This window comes from Haemaphysalis longicornis, unplaced genomic scaffold (assembly GCF_048455015.1).
Source record: "Haemaphysalis longicornis isolate Haplotype H1 unplaced genomic scaffold, Haemaphysalis longicornis Haplotype H1 scaffold_3, whole genome shotgun sequence".
Classification (NCBI taxonomy): Eukaryota; Metazoa; Arthropoda; class Arachnida; order Ixodida; family Ixodidae; genus Haemaphysalis; species Haemaphysalis longicornis.
In genome coordinates, this window is record NW_027526335.1 from 207,835,007 (window position 1) to 207,857,880 (window position 22,874).

Below are 22,874 nucleotides of genomic sequence, written 5' to 3' on the forward strand. Positions count from 1 at the left end.
TATTTAGCGCTTGAGCCCGTGCTTTTCGGTGACCCTCATGATGTGAGGGGTTCACATATATAAGCAAAGGGAGCATCTTTAGTTTTAGTCGCCAAGAGTCTGGGAGTATGTCAAGCTGAGTGACATTCTGGGCTGCCCAGCCAACCTGGTGAAGTATACGGTTGCCCGCCGCAGTTCTGAGTCGGAGCTTCTGGTTAGAAAGATGTCCTTCTATCAGCTCTTCCACCGTGTTGTGGAGCCCCGTGCTAAGCAGCCTCTGTGTGGACGCACTCATGAGAAGACCAATGGCCTTCTCGACCGCCTTTCTAATCATTATATAAAGCTTCTCTATGTCTTTCCTGTCGAGAAGAAGACAGGGGGTTGACGTAGGTTACTCTCGAGAAGACAAAAGCTCCAATTAATCGGAATGTACCGGATTCCTCTAGGCTTCGCTTCTTTGTGGCAACTCGCCTTTATCATGTGTATGAATTGATTAATGCTGTTTCTGATACCCTGATAGGAGACGTCACTCTTGGTGTTAGCCTCGAGATGTAGGCCCAGGATCTTGATGCTGGGGCTTGGAGTGATAGCCTGGCAAGCAAGGAGTATTTGAATATTCCTTGGTCGGGCTTGAGGGTGGACGACAAGGAGCTCTGAGATGTGAAGTGAGATGTCATGCATTGATGTGAGCTTCCTTCAATTTTTGTAACTCTTAGCAAATGAGCAAGATGCCTACGGGGCCGCTTGACGGGCGTGAGTGGTCACGTGACGCTTTCACGTGGCATTCAGTGAGAACGCAGGGGTAAACCCGTAGATGTGCTTGGTGAGTACACCACATGTCTTCCCCGTCTTCGCGTGGGATCGTAGCTAAATCAGTAAGACAACGGGCTGTCATTTTGTTAGTTAGTTCCAGGTTCGATTTCCGGCGGTGCCAGTAAGTTCTTTTATTTCTTCGCTGGAGTTTTCTGGTGACACCAACGGCCGCGAAAGAACCCTTGAGGGGTAGAGGTACGAAGCTTTGCTTTAAAAAGACACAAAAAAGGCGCCGAAAAGAAGGCAAAAGCATCAATGCGACACAGAGCACGCATGCGCAAAAAGATATCTTTGCACAGAAGGAGCAACCCATTAAAATCGAGAAGGTTCAAGACACCTTTCATCAGTGATTTCATCCCAACAGAACGCGACAATGTGAGCGGAAAATGTATTCTACAATAACGTAGCAACGTTATTTAAAAGAAAAGAAAAGAAGAAAGCACGTGCAACTGTCTGTGGGAGGAAACCAGGAAATCCTACAAGAGGGCTAAAAAGCGCAACCGCACAGAATGATCATAAAGGTACAACTCGAGACTTACACTACAAGATATGCAAGGCGATTGTTGTTGGACAAGCGAAACGTACACAAGATGATATTTTTTTGTACCAGTCATAAATGATTCGACACGTCCCGCATTCTGCAAAGTCAGCTTTAAGCTGATTCTACTCGCGTATTCTATGGGGAAACAATGAATACTTAAAGATGTCGGCTTTGCATGAAAGCTCCTTTAGCTTTTTTGAGTGTTGAGAACGATTGGAACGCCTCGTAACTGGTTCGCTATAACCATCCCCACTAATCCCAAGCTTGTAATGATACAGCAAATACACATATTTCTGTATCTTCTAATATCTTCTTAGTTCCAATTTGGTTAACTGTGCTTTTTCCAAAAGTAAACTAGGCGAAATACGCCAACTGTAGCTATTATACACGAAGCGAATAGCTTTACTCTGAATGTTTTCTAATTTAGTAATGTTCAACTTAGTATAAGGGTATCCAACTGTAGACGCGTACTCAAGTATTGGTCTGATGTAAGTTTTATAGGCTAACAATTTTATTTCTTGCGTGTATTTTCGAAAAGCCCTCCTCAGATACCCCAGGATGCGCATGGCGTTCATTTATATGTATGCAATATGTTAGTTTCACTTCAAATCGAAAAAAAAATATCACCTAAATACTTGAATTCATTCACCCTTGCAAGCACATGATCTTTGATGCAGTAGGTATATTTAAAGCGTCTCGCTTTTGCGCAATAGTAACTGGTACAATTTTTAGCACACTAATTTTCATTTGCCATGTTTCACACCGTGTTGTATACTTTCCAGCAATGTGTTTAAAAGGGCGTGGTCAGCAGAGCTGTACAGTTGTGATACAGAACACAATCGTCTTCAAAAAAACGTACGTTTACGGGGAGGGCACCTGACATATCATTAATAGAGATTAGAAAAAATAGTGGTCCTAATACGGACCCTTGCGGAATACCGGACTGTATTTGCCGCGGACTTGTGCAGACACCTTCCATGTCTACACTTTGTCACCGGTACGAAAGATAGGCTTCTACCTACGACAGAAATGAGTCGTTTTTTCGAATAGACTGATGTTTCAGGAGTAGCTTCTGGTAACACACACAATCAAACGCTTTTTATAATCGATAAATATAATGTCAGTCTGCCCCTGTTTATCTACCCGTAAAATACCAATCAAGTGCCCCCCCCAAAAACTTGTAGATAATTGGCCCACAGATAGGGAAAGGGCCGTTATTCAGATTGGGCCCAAAATTCAAGATGGCGGCAAAAAATGGCGGCGATCGCGAGAAAGGCACTGTAGCCTCCATTACAAAAATGTTTATTTATGAGTCATCACACTTCTAGGCAATGCTAAAAACGTAAATTCTGACATTCACTTCAATCACTGTTAAATCCGCAAAATGATACTTCTGAATCCGATAGAAAAATAAGGTTCACGCCCTCGGTCTGCAGCTCGTCAGGGTCCTCAGGGACAACGGCACCAATGTCCGACAGGCGTTCAAGGAGATCACCCTCTTCACACCCGTCAAGCGCGTTTGAGACGCCACACCCTCTAAAAGAACGTGTTACAGTTTCTTCCGGGACAGAAGACCATGCCTCCACTACGAAGTCAAGAACATCCTGCCTTGATGGCTTCCGCAGGTTGCCTTGGGGCGTTTTCTCCCCCTTTCGCATAAAAGCCTCCCGGGTCCAGCGAATACTAGCCTTGAAGGGCTTGTTCCATAACACCTGCGCCGGCTGGAGCAGACTGGTGCAGCGGGCTGGCACGTAGACTACGTCGGTGCCGTGTTCCTCTATGGCGTCCTTGGCCGCTACAGTCTTGTGTATGGGCGCCTTATCCAACACGAGCAGCCGCCGCACGTCGTCAGAATTCGAGCCACCAGATCTCCCTCAACCACTCTTGAAACTTCTCCAACGTCATACATCCGTTTGTCGACGCCGTCACGCGAACGTTCGCTACGGTTAAAACAAAATAAAAACAATGGTTTAAGTACGCGACCTCAAAATGCATCGCATTCTATATTTGCACGAGACCGCGAATGAAACGTTGTCGTTACCTGGCACACGGAAACTCTTTAAGGCCCGTTCTGGAATTTTCCCGCTCGGCTCCTTGAGTATCACGAACGCTGGTAGCTTGCGACCAGGGGCGCAGGCTGCTAAAACAACCGTAAATCTACGTCTAGCACATCCGGTATTCGCAATTCGTGTCGTACTGGCTCCTACGAAGTCGTTGGTCCGATTCGCGGGCGCATCAATACCAACCATTGTCTGGTCCATGTTTGCAATGTTGTGCAAGGTGTAATCGTGACTGCTTTGCAGTGAGCCAACTGCAGAGCGAAATGCTCGCACGGCATCGGCACAATCTTCGGGCAGTTGTTGACTAAAATTAGTTGCCTCTCGCATGGATACTCGCAACCGTTGCTTCCATATCTTCAGGTACTGGCTGGACGCCTTGACGTTACCCAGTTGCAGCTTGTTTGCGATGTTGAGGGCTTCCTGGGACAACAGTCTATTGCTCACCGCACGTCCGCAGTTATTTTCGGTCTCAAAAAACTCGTACCGGGTGCCATCGAGCTCTTCTCTGAATACGGAGGCGCCGCTGCTCAATTTGCGACAAACCTTTGATTTCCCGAAGTTTTGTTACAGCAAAAATTCATAGTTCTTATCCCACTCACGTACCCTTTTACGGTCTAACTTGAACACGCAAGGAGTGAGGTGCACGTTTCTGCAATTGTTCCGATATCAGTCCACTACTTCGAGCTTCCATTTTACCTTGTATGAATGCATAGCGAACAAAGACAACCACTCCCGAAAACATGGCTGCGATGACTAGTAACGCCATGGAGGAAAGCGTAACGCGTTCTCGTAGCAGCAACGACTTGAATTCGATTGGATTCCGCATCGGCTTTGAACACGGTGGCATCCAAAAGCCCAAAAAAATGCCTTTGGAATGGCGGGAAGTGAGAGGGGGCGCTTGCTCGGTCATGTACACAAATGCTAAATTACGGGAAAATGGCTCCGTGGCGCTTGAATGGGTGGGGGTGCTTGATCGGTATTTACGGCAATCCTCCAGCAAAGTCATTACCAGATTCCAGAAATTGCGTGGTTGTTGAAAGGCCTTTCCCCAAGCCGTGTTGACATGCACTAATTATGTTACGGTATTCTAAAAAAGCGATATGTGTTTGAAAATGGCAACAGGAATTTTTCATCGATACTCTTTGGCCCTTTTTGTACTGTCGCTAAGCTGCGCGCGCAGAGCAGCAAGCTTATTCATACTTGCAATGGAAGCGCATTTCGTGCGTTGCTTTCTAATGCATTTCGCCTTACGTCTGAGGCGGACTATTTCCCGTGTCCTCCACAGGTTTTCAGCTTTCGCTACTTTTAGCCGCGTTGCGGCACAGTCTTTCATGCACTTGAAAACAAGGTTCTTGAAAAAAACGCCATAAATAGTCTACCAAGCACACGCCCGTCTGAGAAATAAAAATGAGTGCAGAAAACGACTCGTCAAAAACATCACTTACGTTAACGTCACTAGATTTTCTGAACACGGGAACCAGACGTGTTCCTTTTTTAGATTTTGTTCTTTGATGTTTTGGTGTTGCCAAAGATGTCATATTGTTGTCGGATATTCCGTCGAGAACGTGCACCTCAGGATCCTGAATATGAACATCAGTGGTCACGAGGAACAAATCTAAAATGGACTTAGTATCGCCATGGACGCGTGTGGGTTCTTTGAGCAGTTGAGTTACATCGTAAAAAAGAAGCACGTCAACAAAACGCTCAGCATCTGTAGTAAAGGATTCAGAAAATTTGCTGCACCAGTAATGAAAGGTTATTACAATCAACAGCATGTATCAAGTTCCTAGATTCGCCTTTGCATGTACACAAAAATTCATTGAGCTTATCACAGAATTCGGGGTTCGCATTACATGGGCGGTAAAATCCACCTAAGAGTAAACGTAGCTCGATTAGGTGTACTACATAATGACGCATTCAATTTTCAGAATATCTGCCAACCTGGTTACACAAAGATATTCGCGGTAAATAATCGCCACACCACCGCACCTCGAGTCCCTGTCTTTGCGATAAATTCTATAACCTTTTGGTGTCACTTCTTCAACCCTAACATTGGACTGTAGCCAGGTTTCGGTTATGACAAGTACATCGAGTTTGTAAGTTACTATGACGATTTTTAAGTGGGAAGATTTATTTGGGATGCTGCGTGTATTCAAGTTTATGAAGAGGCTGTCTCATTGAAGAGAGCGTCTCCTTGGCGCAATTGTCTGTGGGTGATTTTTTTGGTTAACCTTTGCCCAGTTCGTTTAATGTGGCCGAAGCAAGTAACCGTAGATATCACCAACTACGCAGGAAACCCCTTCCTCAATCGATGATTTTGAAGCCTATGCCCATTTATAGCATAATTGTAATCCCCGGTTTTTTGGATCTCGTCAATGCGAGGTCACAATAACCAGCTTCAGATGTCGGGTTCCCATCTAAACTGCTCTATGCGCAGGTCTGGTCTCGCCACCTACGCCCTATGTGCCGTTTGCGCTCAACATGATGCACTTTAGCATTTCCTCTTACATTGTCGCGGTTTTTAATGATCAGACAACCTGACCTTGTCAAGCCATTACAACAAATTGGATTCTCTATTTCCACGCTCGTACTACATTCGTCTGGGGCCACAACACTGGGGTATTGTCAAAAAGGGATGGCTACAGTCATTTATGTATGCGCGTCCTAGACCACGCATTTGCCCTGTTAGCTTTTGTTATTGCGTGTATGTTTACTCAATTTCCACCTAAACTTTCAATTTTTAACCAATTCTACGCTGTACTGACGTACCCTGTGCTGAAGTGAAGTGGTTAGTTTTTTTTTTATTTTCTAGTTGCTGTAAGCCGGCGTATTAACTTCCTTCGTGCACGATTCCTGGCAATTCCTTCGCATGGGTATGCCCCATGTGCCATGGAGAGGGAGAGAGCAAACTTTATTTTCCGCAGGACCTAAGTCCAGGTTCTAATTTGAATGTTCAACTCTTCGGATCCACGTAGTACTGCAGAATCTCCGTGCGGATCTGGTGCACGTGTTTGTAGAGAGCTTCCTGGGCAGCCTGGCTGTTTGCTGTCGGCGGGAGAGACAGCCAGAGCTCCCAGGAGGTGATGGAGGCGAGGGATGGGTCAGTGATGGCGGGGGACAGTCTCAATAAGAATGAGGGATGGATGGGTAGGAAGAACAGCTGGGACAGGAAGGATGACCAGGGCGCTGATAGATGCGGTGAAGAATGTGATGGGAGGGGAGTGAAGAGGTTTGAGCCTGCCGAATGACGAACGCAGCCTCACGACTTAGACGGGAACTGGGCGGTGGGTACACAAATACGTGATAGGCGTTGGGCGTGTAATTGGTAACGGCAGGAAACGCGGTGATGAGTACGAACCGTTGGCGGGTGGTACAAGGTTGCTCAGGAGATGGGCGGACCCGGGAAAGGTACTCGGGTGAGCGCGTTTGCTAAGGTGTTTCCGCATATGGCAGCGCGGCCAGGAACCCAAAGCAGTGTGAAACGTGGCCAATAATTTTATGCAAGTATCGGAGTGACGGAGTCAGTAGTGAGTGGGCGAGTCTCATGGTAAGCGAAATTACGAAGGGCTGACTGACAGTCAGAGAAAATATATACTGGCGTGCTGGTAGGTACAGTAATAGTAGTGTGCTCTATTGCAAGGGCAATGGTGTATTCTTCGAGAGAGATCGAACCCGGTAGGGAAAGAAAGGAAAGCGTGACAGTGTCTAAAGAAGAGAGTTAGAGAAATGAAGCAGTGCCCGTTGAGTTTGAGGGGATGACGCTGGCTTCAGTAAAGTAAACGATGGAACCATGGGAGAGTAGAAAATTAATTTGTCTGGAGGGGGCCTGAACGTCCACTGCACGACGAGCAAAGTGTCGATCAGGGTTCATGTTGCGGGGAAAAGACTCAAACCGTAAATTAGTGAAAGTCGCCCAAGGGAGGCGTGTCTCTGCTGGGACTGGGGCCGTTGTCGATGTCGGTATTGGGACCATTGTCGTCTTCGGGACGAGGATTGGTGACGCCGGTCTTGAGGATCTGGGCTGGTCATGTCGAGGGCAGGTCTCTGGGAGCGGCGGTTAGCCAAGCGACGTTGGTAAGCGCGACGTGCTGATTGTGCGTCGGCATCCATGCGTGTAGAACACTTGGGCGACGTGCTGGCGTGAGGTCCCTGGCAGAGGTGGCACTTTGGAACACAGTCGTGTTCCTGATCCGCTGTCAGGCCGGTGATATCTCGGGAGCAGGTTGGGCACAGCACGGTTTATGGAGGCAAGGGACAGACGTCCACTCGGTGGCCGATGTTGTGGCAGCGGGAGCAGAACTGGGGTTTTGGTTTTTGAGGGTAGCTCCTGAATAGTGTAATGGTAAATCACGTATCGTGGGATGGTGGAGCCCGGGAATGTAATGAGGGCAGTTTCAGTGCGGGCCATCATGCGTGCTGAGATGATGGAAGCACCCGTGCTGATCAGGTTGGCTGCGAGGTCTTCAGGCGGGGTGTTAGCTTGCACGCCATGAATTACTCCGCGGCAAGAGTCTGTAGGAACAGGAAGGTATGCGCAGAGGGGAATGTCGGTGTCTTAAATGCGCAGGGATTGGAGTCCACGAAGCTTGGTGAGCGCTGAGATCCGAAATGTGGAGACAGATAAGATAACTTTGTCCGGTTGTGGTTGCAGAAGGGTATCTTGAAGTTCGCTCGGTGTTAGGTGGGTGGCCGCTGCGATGGCCTGGCATATTGCGATTGGTTTGTATGCTTTCAGATTTAGATTATGTGGTTTAAACACAACAGTCTGTAGTTCTGCGCTGCGTCGACGAGGTCGATACACCGTTCTCCAGCGCTCAGTATCATCTGGGGTAGGCATTGTCATCGGAGGATTGGCGGCTATCGGGCAAAGCCGGTGCAGAGGCAGTGTTAGGCCTAGCGCCGGGAAGGAATGTGACCCAAATTTATTGTGACAAAACACGGGCTCTCCGTGTTTGACACTTGTGCCAGTGGTGACCAGGTGCTTCTAACGATGACGAAACACAAAGTCGTGGCCGTAGGTTCGATGCAGCATGTGCGGAGAGATAAAACTCTGAGACGGTTCAGACAGACCGAGCCACCGGATCTTCGTCGTCATCGTCCATGTGTCGTGGAGCAAAAACAACTCGGACAGCAGTTTCGGGTAATGGCGCGGAAGCGACCAACGTGTCCCGCTTCATCTCTCCTTCCGCAACGGCAACAATTGGGTAACCGGGGGTTGCAGCGGATGGCTAGCAGCCGGATTGGATCCTCCCCTCGATTCCAGTGAGGTAATTCTGCGCACTCCGCTGTTTCCCATGGAGTTCCGCCACCGCGTGCCGTTTGCCACCCTTCAGCGCTCAGCACATCGATGTGTGATTCGTACCATTGCATGAACATTTCGGGGTGTGCCACGTCACGTCGCAAGTGACCCGCTTTCCAATTGCTTTTGTGAGTGTAGTTCTACACATTTGCGGCACCACAAGTGGAGAACCCTTGCGACGCGTTGAAGGTAACCATCTTGAGCCACCCGAGCTCTTCATGACGCCAGCGTTACCGGCGGCTACACTCTGCAGAAGAGCGGAGTAACCATCGACCGTCGCGGCTCCTTCGCGAACTGCAAAGTCTGCTCGGTGACGCCGCTTCTGCCACAGACTGTTCTTTGGTAATGCATATTTTTCTGCAACCTCTTCCGCTGTTTGAGCAGCCGATTCTGGAAATGATATCGGCCGCTAGGGGGCCGAATGAGTCTGACAGGAGATGTACATGCTCCAGTTTCACGTCGCGAAACGGGAATAATCCACCACACAAGAGCCAAGAACATCAGCAATTGATTATTTTCTCCGAGCGGCATCTGAGGATACCGGAGAATACCTCGTGAGTGACTTTTATCCATAGTTCATGGACTTCGTATTTCCGACGTGGCCGCGGCTCCACTAGGCCTGACGAGGAGTACGGCTGTGCGATACCTTCACCGGCATCCGAACGAGGCTGTACTCGTACGGGTTCCTGGCGTGGACGATCGTGCTACCCTCTCCTTTTTATACACGTACATGAAGGTGAGAATGTGTGCCTTTGTTTATTGTGGGCTTAGGCCTGTTGTTGTAGCCGATACGACTGCAGGACGCTGGAAAGTAGCGTCGTTTTCGCCTGCCCGTGCTGTGTGATGGCTGACGGCCCCCATCGGAGTTTTCACGGTTGACGCATGCAGTGATTATCCCATCCCTTCCCCTCCGGCCGGCCTGAGCACAGCGGGCAGCGGGGACTTCGTGGCTTTGCGGCGGTGGAGAAGCATTGATGCACGTTCCTGCAACTATCCGTACCTTTCTGCACCCCGCATGGCTGCTCGGGCGCTCGCAAGTGCGTCGTTACAAACCTTCCGTGAATTTCCGCGAGCTGTCACTGCTCTCCAGCGTATCGGTGTGGATCACGTAACGAGGAAGTAAGATGAAATGAAATATCCGTGTGGCGCATAATAAAGCATTGTGCGCATTCAGCCACCATACCCGAAGCCACTGGCCCGGGATCGTCCGCGCACCCAGAAAAAGTGCCTTTCTATGCTTTTTCAAGTGTGTGCCCTACAATTGATCACATACCAGCCTCAACAACACCTCGAGGCCACTCGAGTGGAATATCAGTGACTACAAGCCCGCACGAACCCATCAACCAAACCAACACGGACTGTATCCCGGAACCATTCGCCTATATTTGCGTCACAAGAACAGTCAGAACTGCCTGTATGCCCGTGAGCCGTCAACGTCATCAGTTTAACGAGGGCCACCGTTACCCAAGGCAGCTCCAGTGAGTAAACTCTCGCGCTCAAAACGACACTTTTCGACAGCTGGCCGAAACCTGCTAAAGTACCCCAGTCTCTCAACGCAAAGTCATCCCATGGAAATTCAAAACAATAGACGGACTGTAGGTGACTCCACCTCAAAACGTATTCATGTAGCTCGAAAAAATTCTACCCACACCAAGGCAACTCCTGTTCTGGCCCTGCTCGTAGAATATGCACATCGAACAAAAACCATGCAAACCACGTCAGAACGTGGACCGTATATGTATGCAGTCATTTTATAAGAACAGCAGCCTAGTGGGTATAGACCGAAAATAACCAAATGCATCAAATATAACGGATTTTGCCAAAAACGTTTCAATACGTGATTTAAATTTCCGGCACACAAAACAGTAGCCAAACCAATGTTAAAACCAATGTTCCCTACAAAAAGGAACCGTCAATTTCGGCTGCGAACTTGGAACCTGATAACGATCAGTTCTAGGCCTAGTAAGCCCGATGAACGATGACACGAACGAAGGAAAAATTCAAGAAAAACGCGCATCAAACAGGAAAAAACTTCACAGAAAGAAAAGCGAAGACACAACGAGCGAAGAACCGTCAGATCTTGCCTCGGACTGTGCAGAGGTATCTAAAGCAGTGCTTCTTTCAGACACAGACTAAGCAGAAAAACTGGAACAAGTGCAGGGATACATAGGAAGAACACTTCCCTTCAGAAACGCAATCCCAACAAAGGGCTCTGCATCGGAATGCGGCTTCACTGTACAACAGTTGACAATGAGTAAAAACACTGAATACTGTGAAGACGATTTTCTAGCCTCCAACAAGCACTCACAAATTATCCAGGCAAGGATGATTCTCTTCTGGCCAAGCTGGCGAACAGGAATCGCAGATTCTCTAAATCCTTGATGTCGATTTCAAACAAGTTCCAAGAACAAGAAGTTCGCAAAAACTTGGACTTTCTACTAACAGAACACACCAGAGAGAGTAAAGCCGATTGCGCTTGAAGCAAACCAAGAACTGAAAGTTGCACAAGGGGAGGTCAAGGGTCTCAGGGAGGCGCATGCCATTATCCCAGAAGCTCCCATATGGCCCAAGAAAGAATTCCCCAAGTCTGAGCCAGACAAACCTGCAACAAGAAAGAAAACAAAAACTGCACTTGTAGGGCAGTCAAATCTCCCTACCGGGAAGGTAATTGATGAAATTAAGAAGACCATTGGCCCCGCGGACATACGCCTTAAGGATGGTAATATCAGGCCGTCAAGAGAAGGGGTAGCATCTCTTCCAGTTGTAAAACAGGAATAGATAGACCTAACCAAATTATCAAGACAGATGGTAGCTTGAAAAAACACTTCACGACAAAAGTCCTGAAGACAAAGCTCCCAGAAATCAAAATTGTCGGCATAGAAGAAGTCATCGAGACAGACTCCATCCAACAACGTCCCATGAAGCCAAACCATCTCGACTGCTCGGAGGAGTATCTAAAGGTCAAGGCATCGTGAAAAAGAAAACATGGCAAGACAGTCATGCTGCAAATCAAGAAAAAAAGCTTATAATGCACTGCTTGGTAAAACTCACCTGAACATTTCGTGGACACGGTGTCGTTTCTTTGATAACACATTCCTCCCACGCTGCAGCAATTGATCAGTCTACGGCCGCCTGGAGAAATAGTGCAGTTCATCAGACTGCACCAGGCCTCCCTTCTGCTGGGTGTGCAAGAAGCACAACTGCGACGGCGGCGGGGACATTGACACGCGCCATGCATTCTGCTACCGCGACTCTCCGACTTACCTCCGGCGCGTCGCGAAAGAGGCTGAACGCATCTTCTTGTCAATGTGTGAGTATGCTTACAGGGAATTTCGAACTGCCATAGAAGAGCTTCCATCTTTGCATGTATGTACGGGTTACTGCCGCAGTGAATTTAGCTTCGAACTTTGAACGATGAAAAAGGACAGAGCGAAAGAATCACAAAACGCTAAATATGTCGGGAAAGTAGCATTTGGGGTTCTGGTTCGGAAAGTACTGACTGCAGTATTAGAGGCAACTTGAAGAATTCCCTCTCATTACGGCACCTAAGGAAAGCGGTAAATCTTATTATGACATTGATAGCTTTTTCAAAGCGTTGACCGGCTGTCGTAAACTAGCGTTGATGCATATAAATTCCAGGAGCACGAGAAACATGCTAGATGACATTATTATCTTCTTTGAAACAACTAAACCTTAACTTGATCTGGTGTGCTTTTGGCAAACTTGGTTGACTGAAGTGATGCGATTCCATTCTTGAATGGATACCGATCTAACCTCCTTTTCAGACAGATGAGGAGGGGGTGGATTTGCAATTTACCCTAAAGAATCCATACCTTATACGGTAATTGACGACTTTTCTAGGAGTAATAACGATGTTGAGTGCTTAACAATTCGTTTGGGAAACACCACAGTGTCTGTGGTCTATACAACACCAAATGGTGAAGGCAAAGCTTTAGGTTTTTCCTTGAACGACTCCTTCAGTTTGATAGCAGTAATAACAACTCTTGTAATAATATGGGGGATCTCAATATAGGCATGAGTTCAGCGGATAAGTGGTCTCTGGAAATAAAAAAAAACGTACTGGCATGCCATGAATGAACAAATCTCGTAGAACTACCGAGTAGAGTAGCTTCTAGTAGTGCTACCATGCCAGATATCTGTCTTTCTAAAATCAACATCGATGAGATTCAGGCTGGCGCGCTTTCCGCTGATCTTAGTGATCATTTACCAGTGTTTTGTTTTGCCAACACGAACTTTACTGTAAGGGGCAATACTTGTGACAGAAATGTTCGGCGTAAAATAGGTAGTTCGGAAGTGAAGCAGTTTAGAGACCTTGTCAGAGTTTTCGACTGGAAGGAAGTTTTCGCTCAAAACGACTCAAACAAAGCTTATGGCCTATTTTTGAGGCACATACTGGCGTGCAACGACTTAGCGTTTGACCCAGTGGCACAACCAAAAAATTCCCGAAAGGTGCGAAAGCCCGGCATAGATCAACAACTTCTTAAACCTAAAAAGAAAAACTCAATATATCACTCTGTTGTGCGAACCCGTGACCCTAACCTGCTTCTAGAATTCAAAAAATATAGAAACAAACTGCAGAGTGACCTGAAAAGTGCCAAGCTCAGATACTATGCCCGCCTCTTCGAGGATATACGTAACAATTCCAAAAAGATTTGGGAAACAGTTAATGTGATAACGGGCCGCAAGAAGCGCATGCCGTCGCATGTTTTCTCGCTTGAACGGTAGACGGGTATAATCAGCCAAAATGACAATCGCAATGAATAGGCATTTCATCAAAGCAAGGGCTTACATTGCGAAGGTCGATGAAGATAAATGCAGCGCTATACTGTAAGAGTCACAACTTTAAACTCTATCTATTTAAGTCCGACAAACGCAAATGAGGTGCAAACTTTTGTTCCTAAACTTAAAAACAACGTCGTATCTAGCATCGATGGTATTGCACCACTTCCTGTTAAACACATCGCTTCTGAAATTAGTGACGATTTAGCTTTTATTATTAATTTGAAATTATGTATTGGAGTTTTTCATCAAACAATGAAAGTAGCACGAGTTAGCTAATTCACAAAGGTGGTGGCGATGACCAGTTGTCAAATAACAGGCCAATCTCTGTGTTGACTGTCTTTTCAAAAATATTTGAAGACGTAATACATAATAGATAACAACCTTTTTCAACACACACAAGGTCATTTCACCGTATCAGTACAGCTTTCAAAAAAACAAGTCAACGCAGGAAGCTCGGCCTAATATTAAGGACAGTATAGTAGAAAATATAGAGAGAAAGAAATTTACACTCGGGTTATTCGTGGACGTACAAAAAGCATTTGACTCTATCAATCATAAAATATTGCAAAGAAAACTAAAAAAAGTAGGAATACGGAGAATAGCGGCTGACCTATAGGAGCCATATAGGTAATAGGGAGCAATTTGTTGAATTTAACGGTATTTCATCGGCGTTATTGGCAATAGAGCAGGGTGTTCTGCAAGGGTCAAAGCTGGGACCATTGTTATTCTTAATATATGTGAATGATATTCCAAACTAACCTTGTACACCCAAGATAGGTATGTATGTACATGACACGAACGTATTTTTTTTCGGTAGCAGTATAAGGGAACTCCTGTATGAAGTAAATAGATATTTAGAAATGTTGTAAAAATGGTTGCACAAAAATATCTTACAGCTAAACGCATCGAAGACTACCTATATCATTTTAGACCAATTAATAAAAGATAGATCAAGGCATTCATATCGAATATCGGGGCAATATGATCAACCAAGTCAAAGAACAGAAGTTCTTAGGAGTATGGTTTCCTGAAGAATTATCTTGGCATCCTTATATAACACACTTATGCAATAAAATTTGAAACAGATATTGGCGTTCTCTACAGATTGAGAGGCTTAATACTACTTTGGTTGAAAACACAGCTTCATAACACACTTGTCTGTTCTAGGCTTTGGTACGGGATATTAGCGTGGGGAACAACAAACAAAACGAATATCAAACGGGTGATCGTCTTACAGTAAAGAGTTCTCCGTCTATTTGTCAAATTTCACGGGCACTCTGCAGACTTGAGAACGGGTCCACTATTTGTTCAGTATAGTATGCTTAAGGTTGACCAAATTTATTATATGACACTTTTACAAGCTTTGCATAAAGAAAATCTCCATGGAAAACATAACGACAATAGCAGTATACACCCTCTTAGGTTTGCCAAAATACATACACCAAAATTGCAAACAAACTATGGCAGACAGTCTTCTCGGTTTTAACGCGCCGACATACTCAACAAAGTTGCACACCACATTGATTTCAAATGCAGTAGAAACATATTTAAAACACAGGCGAAAGAGTACCTCTTAAATCAAAACATCTGCTTCAATGGCTAAAACTGTAGATGTCGTCTAGACCTGTTAAATACGCAGGTTTTGTAATCGTATCTATCTTTAAACCTCAATAATAGTTCTACTCTGATTCTCCACTTGTAGTTTGTTTTACTTTACTCTTTTACTCTAATGTACATCACGGTACCTTTCCCATATTGTTCTGTAATGTGTTGTGCTCTACTAGTTGCTTGTATTTTTGTAACTCCCATTATAGTTACTAGCTTGTTTGATTTCGCCTCATCATTGTACTCTACGAAAGGGGGCGGGGGCCTCTGTCAGGTTTTGTAGCGTTTACTCCCAGCCTGCCTCCTCTTACTTTTGATGAAATAAAATCGCTGAAAAAAATGTTTGAATGTGTTTCCGTGGCTTTGCCGATTTCGCCATTGAGCATCGGCGCACGTTTTTCGTTCTGACGTCACGCCCCCGCAATCTCAAAACCGGGTCCTTTTTTCCTGTTGCCACGGCCGCTTTGGCACGGTGGCAACACGTTGCACTCGGCCTTAAAACTGGCTGAAAAGTGAGACGCGGGATTGTTAGCCTGGACGACTGATTCCACTGCCAGCAACTGTCCTGTTTTTTGCATTATTGGCAAGACAAGTGGCAGACATTTTCGAGTAGAAACTTATGCTGAAGTAAGCATGCTCTGAGAAAGTTCCCACTGCCATGCTGAATCCCCGGACTGGCATTTTAAGCAACTACATTTGCCCTCTTTTGACTGGGGGAATTGTGTGGAACTTGGCTCCGGCTTCGGTGCCCACTACGCCTTGTTGGCTACAGCGCCATCAGGTGCCAGTCGAAGGCGCTGCCTCTCTAAGTGGTACAGGCAAAAGCTACCGGAGGCTACGATCTCTTCATTGAAGTCTGCAAGCATTTAACCATTGCCGCTATTGCCGCAGCCATTACACCACCCAAAATTATTTGATAGCGGACCGACATCACACGCGCATGGCAGCTACTCGTATATGGCGCGATAAGAGGTGGGCAGTAGGCTGCGCTTCAACCTTCTGTTATGCACACCCGCACCTATCTCTGTATGAGCCATCTAGTATCGCGTCTCATGCGCATCACAATCTGCGCCAAAACCCAGTAGCCCAGCGGTTGAAACCACGCCTCCAGCCTTGTTTTGAGTGTGATAAAAAACGAGGAGCCAAAGCCGCTGCTGTGTTATCAAAACAACTGTGGAGGCCACTCACGAGTCGTCAACCAAGAGAACAGTTAAAGCAAAAGGCGAACCGAGCAAAACCGCATCAACGTGTCTTCCGCATCTTGGTGTGTCCGCCTAAAGGCATTAGCCTCGCTTGAGGCAGTTCCAGTGAATCTTGCACGCCTAGTAACTCGTTACTGTGTGAGATCGCAACGGAAATCCCAGTGCAGACCTCTTTGGGCTACTCGCTACACCGTAATTGTCATCATCAGCAGGATCATCAGCCTTTCTATGCCCACTGCAGAGCAAACGCGTTTCCGATAGCACTCCGATATACCGGTCGTGTAATAACTGTAACCAATTTCTTTCCACCAACTTGTTAATCTCATCTGCCCACCTAATCTTCACCGCCCGTTATCCCGCTTGCCTTCTCTATGAATCCACTGGAATTCTTATTGACGAATGGTTATCTTTTCTTTGCCATACATGCCCTGCCAGGTCCATGTCTAAAACTCGACTATTATGTCCTTAAAAAGCATTTGTTCCCTCACCCACTCCACCCTATTCATATCCCTAATGTTACTCCTATCATCTCCCGTTCTATTGCTGGCTGAGTCACCCTCAATTTAAGTTGGGTGCTTTTAGTGAGCCTCCAAATTTCTGCCTCTTATATGTGTACCGGTATGATGCAGCTGTTATGCACTTTTATCTTCAGGGACGATGACAGGACGAAATTCACTATCTGTAATGGCTGTCGAATGCACTCCAGCCCATACTTATTCTTCTTCTTATCTCTGCATCATGCTTGGGATCCCTCGTAAAACTTGGAGTAAGTATATATATCCGCTTACAAGTTCCGCTGCCGCCCCACCTATTTCGAACGTCTCTGCTCTCTCGATGCAATTAAGGATTACTTTAATTTTTTGCATGTTAATTTTGAGGCAGACGATTCTACTCTGGTTTTCCAGTGCGGTAATCATGCTTAGAAATTTGTCACCCGACTTACTTAGCCAGGCGACATCATCACCAAACCTGAGGTTACTGAATCAATTGTCCATTAACCCTTACGCTTATTTGTTCCCAAAATGTTCAGAATAAATCTCGCATAAGATTTCTTCTCAACATTTTGCTTTGAAAACATGCTGTGAATAACGTTAGAGAGAGTGCGCGACTTGTCTGGCGCCCTTCCTTATGGAGATTTTACGGCTCTCCTTGTGGAGGATGATGGTAGCTGTGAACCCATTGTAAATAAACTCTAATATTTTTACACAATCCTCCTCTTACATAAGGCTTCCGTAATGCTTGAATGACTGGTGAGATTTCAACCCAGTCAAACGATATCTCATAACGTATGAAGGCTCTTTATAGGGGTTCAGTATGCTCCAGAACCAAGCACTCCGTAACAGCCCGATGGTTTTGCCCTGCATGAATGATGATGTTCGGTGGTTGCAAAACACACCTGCCTCTAGTTCCGACGTGTCAATGCAGCAAAGAACACAGTTACTACGGGTCGCCATTCCATACACCGGACACCGGTTTCGCGGAATTGCTGTTTGTAGTCGGCCTCCTGCTCGCTGCTTGTTCTGGTGGGTTGCCTGCCGCCTTCACGAGGTTGAAAATACTTGCCAAAGTGTGCGGACTATCCCACGCGCTGGGCAGAGGCGAAACCGATCCCAGATATTCCTGCCAAACCACTCACCAGTGCTTGTGTCGGCTGAAGGGTATCCTGTAGCTTCTATACTGCTGTCGTCACCACAGACCATGGGGGGCAATTCCAATCCACCCTGTTCAGCGCTCTCACTGCAATCTTTTGATTACCTCACATTCACACCACTTGCTACCATCCGCAATCAAACGTAATAGTGTATAGTTTCGACCGCCACTCAAAGCAGCTCTCACCACTTACGACCCACTGGCACGTTTGGCTGGCCACCTGCGCCACGCCAGGCTCGGCATACGCTCAGCATCCAAGAATGACTTGAGTTGCGCATCAGCTGAACTGGTGGACGGCTGCCCACTTCGCCTCACGAACCACCCCAGCATACCTATTCCGGCCGATGGAACTCTAAACGCCTTCTATTTCGTGGTTCACCCAGTTACCTAGTTCAGCTAATCCGCCCCGTGCTTTCTCGACAGCGCAGCGATCACTCCACCTTCGTGATCCAGGACCTCTCATTCTGCTTGCACTAATGTGTTTCGGCGTCAGGGCACCACCAGTCCTAATTGTACTTCCGCCTACTATCACCAATATCGTGCAATTGAGCGGAAAACGAAAACTTTCACCCTCCACACTAACACCAGCCAATACGTTATCGCCACCGACCGAGTCAAGCCCGCGTACGTGGCCTCCCTCCAACCTGTTCCGGTTTTCCCGTATCTGTGACTTCGCCCCGGCATTCCCAAGCTCAACCAATGGAAAAGCTCACTAGGCCGACACAGCAGTCTCCGGCTCTAAGGCGGGAGAAGTCCTGTGTAGTAGGCTATAAAGAAGGCTACGCCTGTAGTGACGACGACGAAAGCGGGAGCTCCTACCGGTGCGCAATCCCACCCGCATTCCTTCACTACTCAGTGCAACCGTCACGAGGCACACGCTCACTCGCCCTCACGCTCACTGGAAAGAAATTGAGTTCAAACCCAAACGCTATTGTGGCTGATATTTTACTGCCTTTGGTCTCTGCGCGCTTTTTAATGGGGAGGAGCGCAAAAAGAAAGAAATTAACCGACAAGAGCCACGTCGTCGGTCATTGTGATGTGTACGACGATTCTTCTCCTAAATGCACCGTTAGATACTGTGATGTAGTTCGTTGGGGAACAAGAAACTTAAATAGTTTCGTCTTTGCAACCGACATCAGAATCATCATTCTAGGATTATTTTATTCCGCAAAAAACAAAACGCATCGCTGCGCGTGTGCTTTTGTTTGCGGTTTTGCAAAAATCTGTCATTGCAATATATTCCAGTAATATTTATTTTGAAAAAAAGACGAACTTCATTTTAGCATAATTGAGTTAAATCTTTAATTATGCTTCACGCGACTAAATTGACAGACACCTGCGGTATGCTCCTATGTGGAAGCGCCCAAGCTACATTGCGCTTCCTTTCTTGGAAGTAAATAAATCTTGATATAATTTTAGAAGACCCAGAATGAGTACCCTCACCATAAAAAAATCCCTAATTTCTACTGAAAACGTTAGTTCTCTAGGAAGTTGTTTTTTACTAAAAAAAGGACTCTTCAAACAAACGTCGTCGAGAGCGCAAGTAAAATTTTTATTACGATTTTGCAGACGTCGTATGCTACCACCAGAGTTACCGGTCTTCCACATTCATATTGTTATTGTTTTTTCTTACATTCAAAATGCCTTCAAAACCATCATGTAAACTATATTTATTCTCTTGGTTCACCCCTTCTTGCCGTTTTTTTTCAGACATGTAACTTTACAGCCGAGATATTGTTTACTGGTAATTTCGCATATCGAATCGACGGAGTGAATTATCTTTTTATTGCTGAGGTTGGAAGAGTTCTGGGAACCGAAACTGCCAAAAAATATGGCTTCGAAGAAGTAAATCACACAGTGGGGAAGTATATATTAAAAGGACAACATTCTGACGTGTATTGCTATCGCGCTGATAAATGCAACGAAAATTAAATACCCTTGCTTCCAACAACACACACGTTGTTTGTCAGCGTCCATGAATGAAAAGTCCAGGCCAAGCGTGCATTGCAGCAAAGAACGTTTCTAGAGCGCAAAAAAAATCTTCTGCGCTAAAACAGGGACGAATAAGAAACACGTAACAGACAACAGAATGCCGAACTTCCAACTAGATTTATTATAAAAACGGTGTTTATATACACAACAACTAAAATACTAAAACCATTGTGACGTCAAAGCGCATCCCGTTTCTACAAAGGCTACTTTATCTGACAGCGGTATGTAAGGAGTACTAATACAGTTATCCCCTGCCGGTCTGATTAAAGGAGGTTCAAGAATTTTGCGCTCAAGCTTTCCTCTGGCTCTCCTCAAAAACTTTGTGCTATCTAGCAGGAGGCTCAGAAACGTGCACACCAGCATTATTAGAACTGTCCAGTTGTGCTCCCTCGCCCTCTCATAAACACCTTCCAGCTTTCCTCATGTACACTTTTTTGCAGCTCAGCAGAATTTGGTAAACTGCACCCGTGGTGCAGTCTATTTAGCCAACAGCGTGGTTTTTTACACAGGGTTGTGTTTCTTTCTCTTTTAATTTTCACTCATCCAATGGCATACTTCTGTTAACTTTTCCGGTTCACTAAAGACTATATTTACAGCGTCCGTTTGTGCCATTTTTTTACATTATAGGTCACTTTTTTGGGTAGATATGGTATGACGTTCACCTTTTTTTCTTATCGGCCTTTCTTGTTCGTCAGGGCTATCTTTACGCACATTCTTGCGAAGAGCTTCACACATGCTCGAAACCAGAAAAACAAAGGAACCGGGCCTGGCTTAGCCTCAAAATGTCGTCGTATAAACTAGCCTCTACGTTGTGAATGCACGATTTTTTCTACAACCGACAGAAGGTAACTGCAATGACATTTACTCACGTGATGGCAGGGGATGGCTTGATTTGGAATGACAGAAAAGAGAACAGTGTATCAGAAATATGAAGTAGCAATACCCTGATGTGGGCGAGTTGGTACATTACGGCACAAAAATTCCTCGAAGCTAAAACAGGGACCGAGATGAAACACGTTACACACAACACAGTGCCAATCTTCCAACAAGATGTTATTGAAAATAGACGCCGCCTAAATGCACAAACACTAAAATAATAAAACTATTTTGACATCAAAGTGCATCACGTTTCTAAAAACGTGAACAGCTATGATCAGTATGCCCTTTATTGAGTAAAAGTTAAAAAAAAAGAAAAACACAGAACTCCGTAAAAAAAACTACGCTGTTCGCTACACAGACAGTGTAGGTGGACTGTACGAACTTCCCGTGAGCTGCAAAAAAGCGTACATAGGGAAAGCTGGAAGGCGTTTCAACGCGCGTAGAGCGAGTAGAACTAGACAGTTCCAAAGAATGCTGGTGGCCACCTTTCCGAGCACTGCAAAAGATGTAAGCGTAGCTCCCTGCTAGAGGACAAAGTTTTTGAGGACAGCGAAAGGAAAGCTTGAGCGAGAAATTCTTGAAGCTCGTTTTATCAGAGAGGCATGGGAACTCTGTTTGTATTCCGTCCATATCACTGTTCGATAAATAAATAGCATTTTTAGACACGTAATATACTCTGGCGTCACAATGCTTTTAGTATTTTAGTTTTTGTGTATATAGGCCGTTCTTTTTTGAACAATTTCTACTCCGAAGTTCGGTAATGTGTTGGGCGCTCCGTGTTTCTTCTTCATCAGTATTTTAGCACCGAATAATTTTTAGCATAATTTACCAACTCGCTCAACGAAAGTTTTTGCTACTTCAGTATTCTGATGCACTCTGCCCTTTCCTTTCGTTCCAAGTCAAGCCAATCCCTGTGATCACGTGTGTAAACCTCCTGTGAGTCTAGGATCCATTCGTACTACCAGAAGCAAGGAATCGCCGAACCCGAAGTTCACGTTTTCTTCGGAGGTTAGGAGCCCTCGTGAATCCACGTCAGAAGAATCTACAATATTTTGAAGGCGGAGAAGCGGAGATAGTTACGGAGGTACAACGACTGACTCTGGAATTTATCCAAAGAAAGTTTTGAAAATCACACAGCCGAACGCGCCATCTACGACCAAAGAGGATTGCTGATCAAGTCTCCGAGTTCGTGTGGTAGCGTGAAAGACTTGTTCTACCGAGAAGAAAGCGGTGCTTAGGACGTAAAAAATGGTCCCAAGAACAGCTTCGAGGCTGCCCTCAAGAAGCACGAGCTTCTTTCCATGGGTCGGCGCGTGGGTGAGCGTGCGAAAAACGAAGACCGCGAGAGGGCCACAAGGGATGCTGTCGACACCTTACTTTGCACCGTCAGTACGAAGCCTGTGTGGAACCCTCCGTTTAAGAAGATGATCAGCGCTCTTTGGCAGCACGTGCTTCCCATTGGGCAAGCGGATAAAGAAGGAGGTTTTGTGATCATTTGAGAAGGCGACTTTCTAGAGAAAGCTATAGGAGCTATTCAAATGAATTTCGAGAGAGTGGAATTTAATTCGAAGAAACAGAAATCAAAAGTGCTCAAAAAACTTTCGGACCTAAATATGGATTCACTTAGAACGGCCGCAAGCGGGGCTTTTAGAATTGTTTTTCACTGGCAAAACCAATGGGCTCTACTGTCCTTTCCATGTTGTTGTTTTGAAAAAGCACCTGGAAGTCTCAGGTGGGGCACTACCTGCAGCATCAGCAGCTACAGCGGCGCCTAGATGATCTTTTTCCCGTCAGAGCTCTATTGAGGTCATTCAGACTTTGGAAGAAGATACGTGGAGTGGGGTGTGTGCCGCTTCACTCGGCGTAGAAGACTGTACAACAATAATACTCACGATAAACTGTTCAGTGTCCTGCCCGCAACAAATGACGATTATGGTAAAATAATGTTCAGTGGCGTGAAGCGAGTAAACAGCGACCATTTCCATGCACTTATAAACTGTTAATGCATTCCACGGTGGTTAATTTTGACCACAAATACTATGCTCAACGTA

The 22,874-nt window shown here is 45.9% G+C and overlaps 1 long non-coding RNA gene across 1 annotated transcript in view; it reads left to right on the plus strand.

The window, feature by feature from the left end:
* LOC144173672 (uncharacterized) overlaps nt 1-19,905 on the plus strand; it is a 64,574-nt gene extending 44,669 nt beyond the window's left edge. Inside the window, exon 3 of the long non-coding RNA XR_013323356.1 lies at nt 19,663-19,905. This is a non-coding gene — a long non-coding RNA (uncharacterized LOC144173672). The remainder of the gene's footprint in view (nt 1-19,662) is intronic.
* Nucleotides 19,906-22,874: the final 2,969 nt, after the last annotated feature.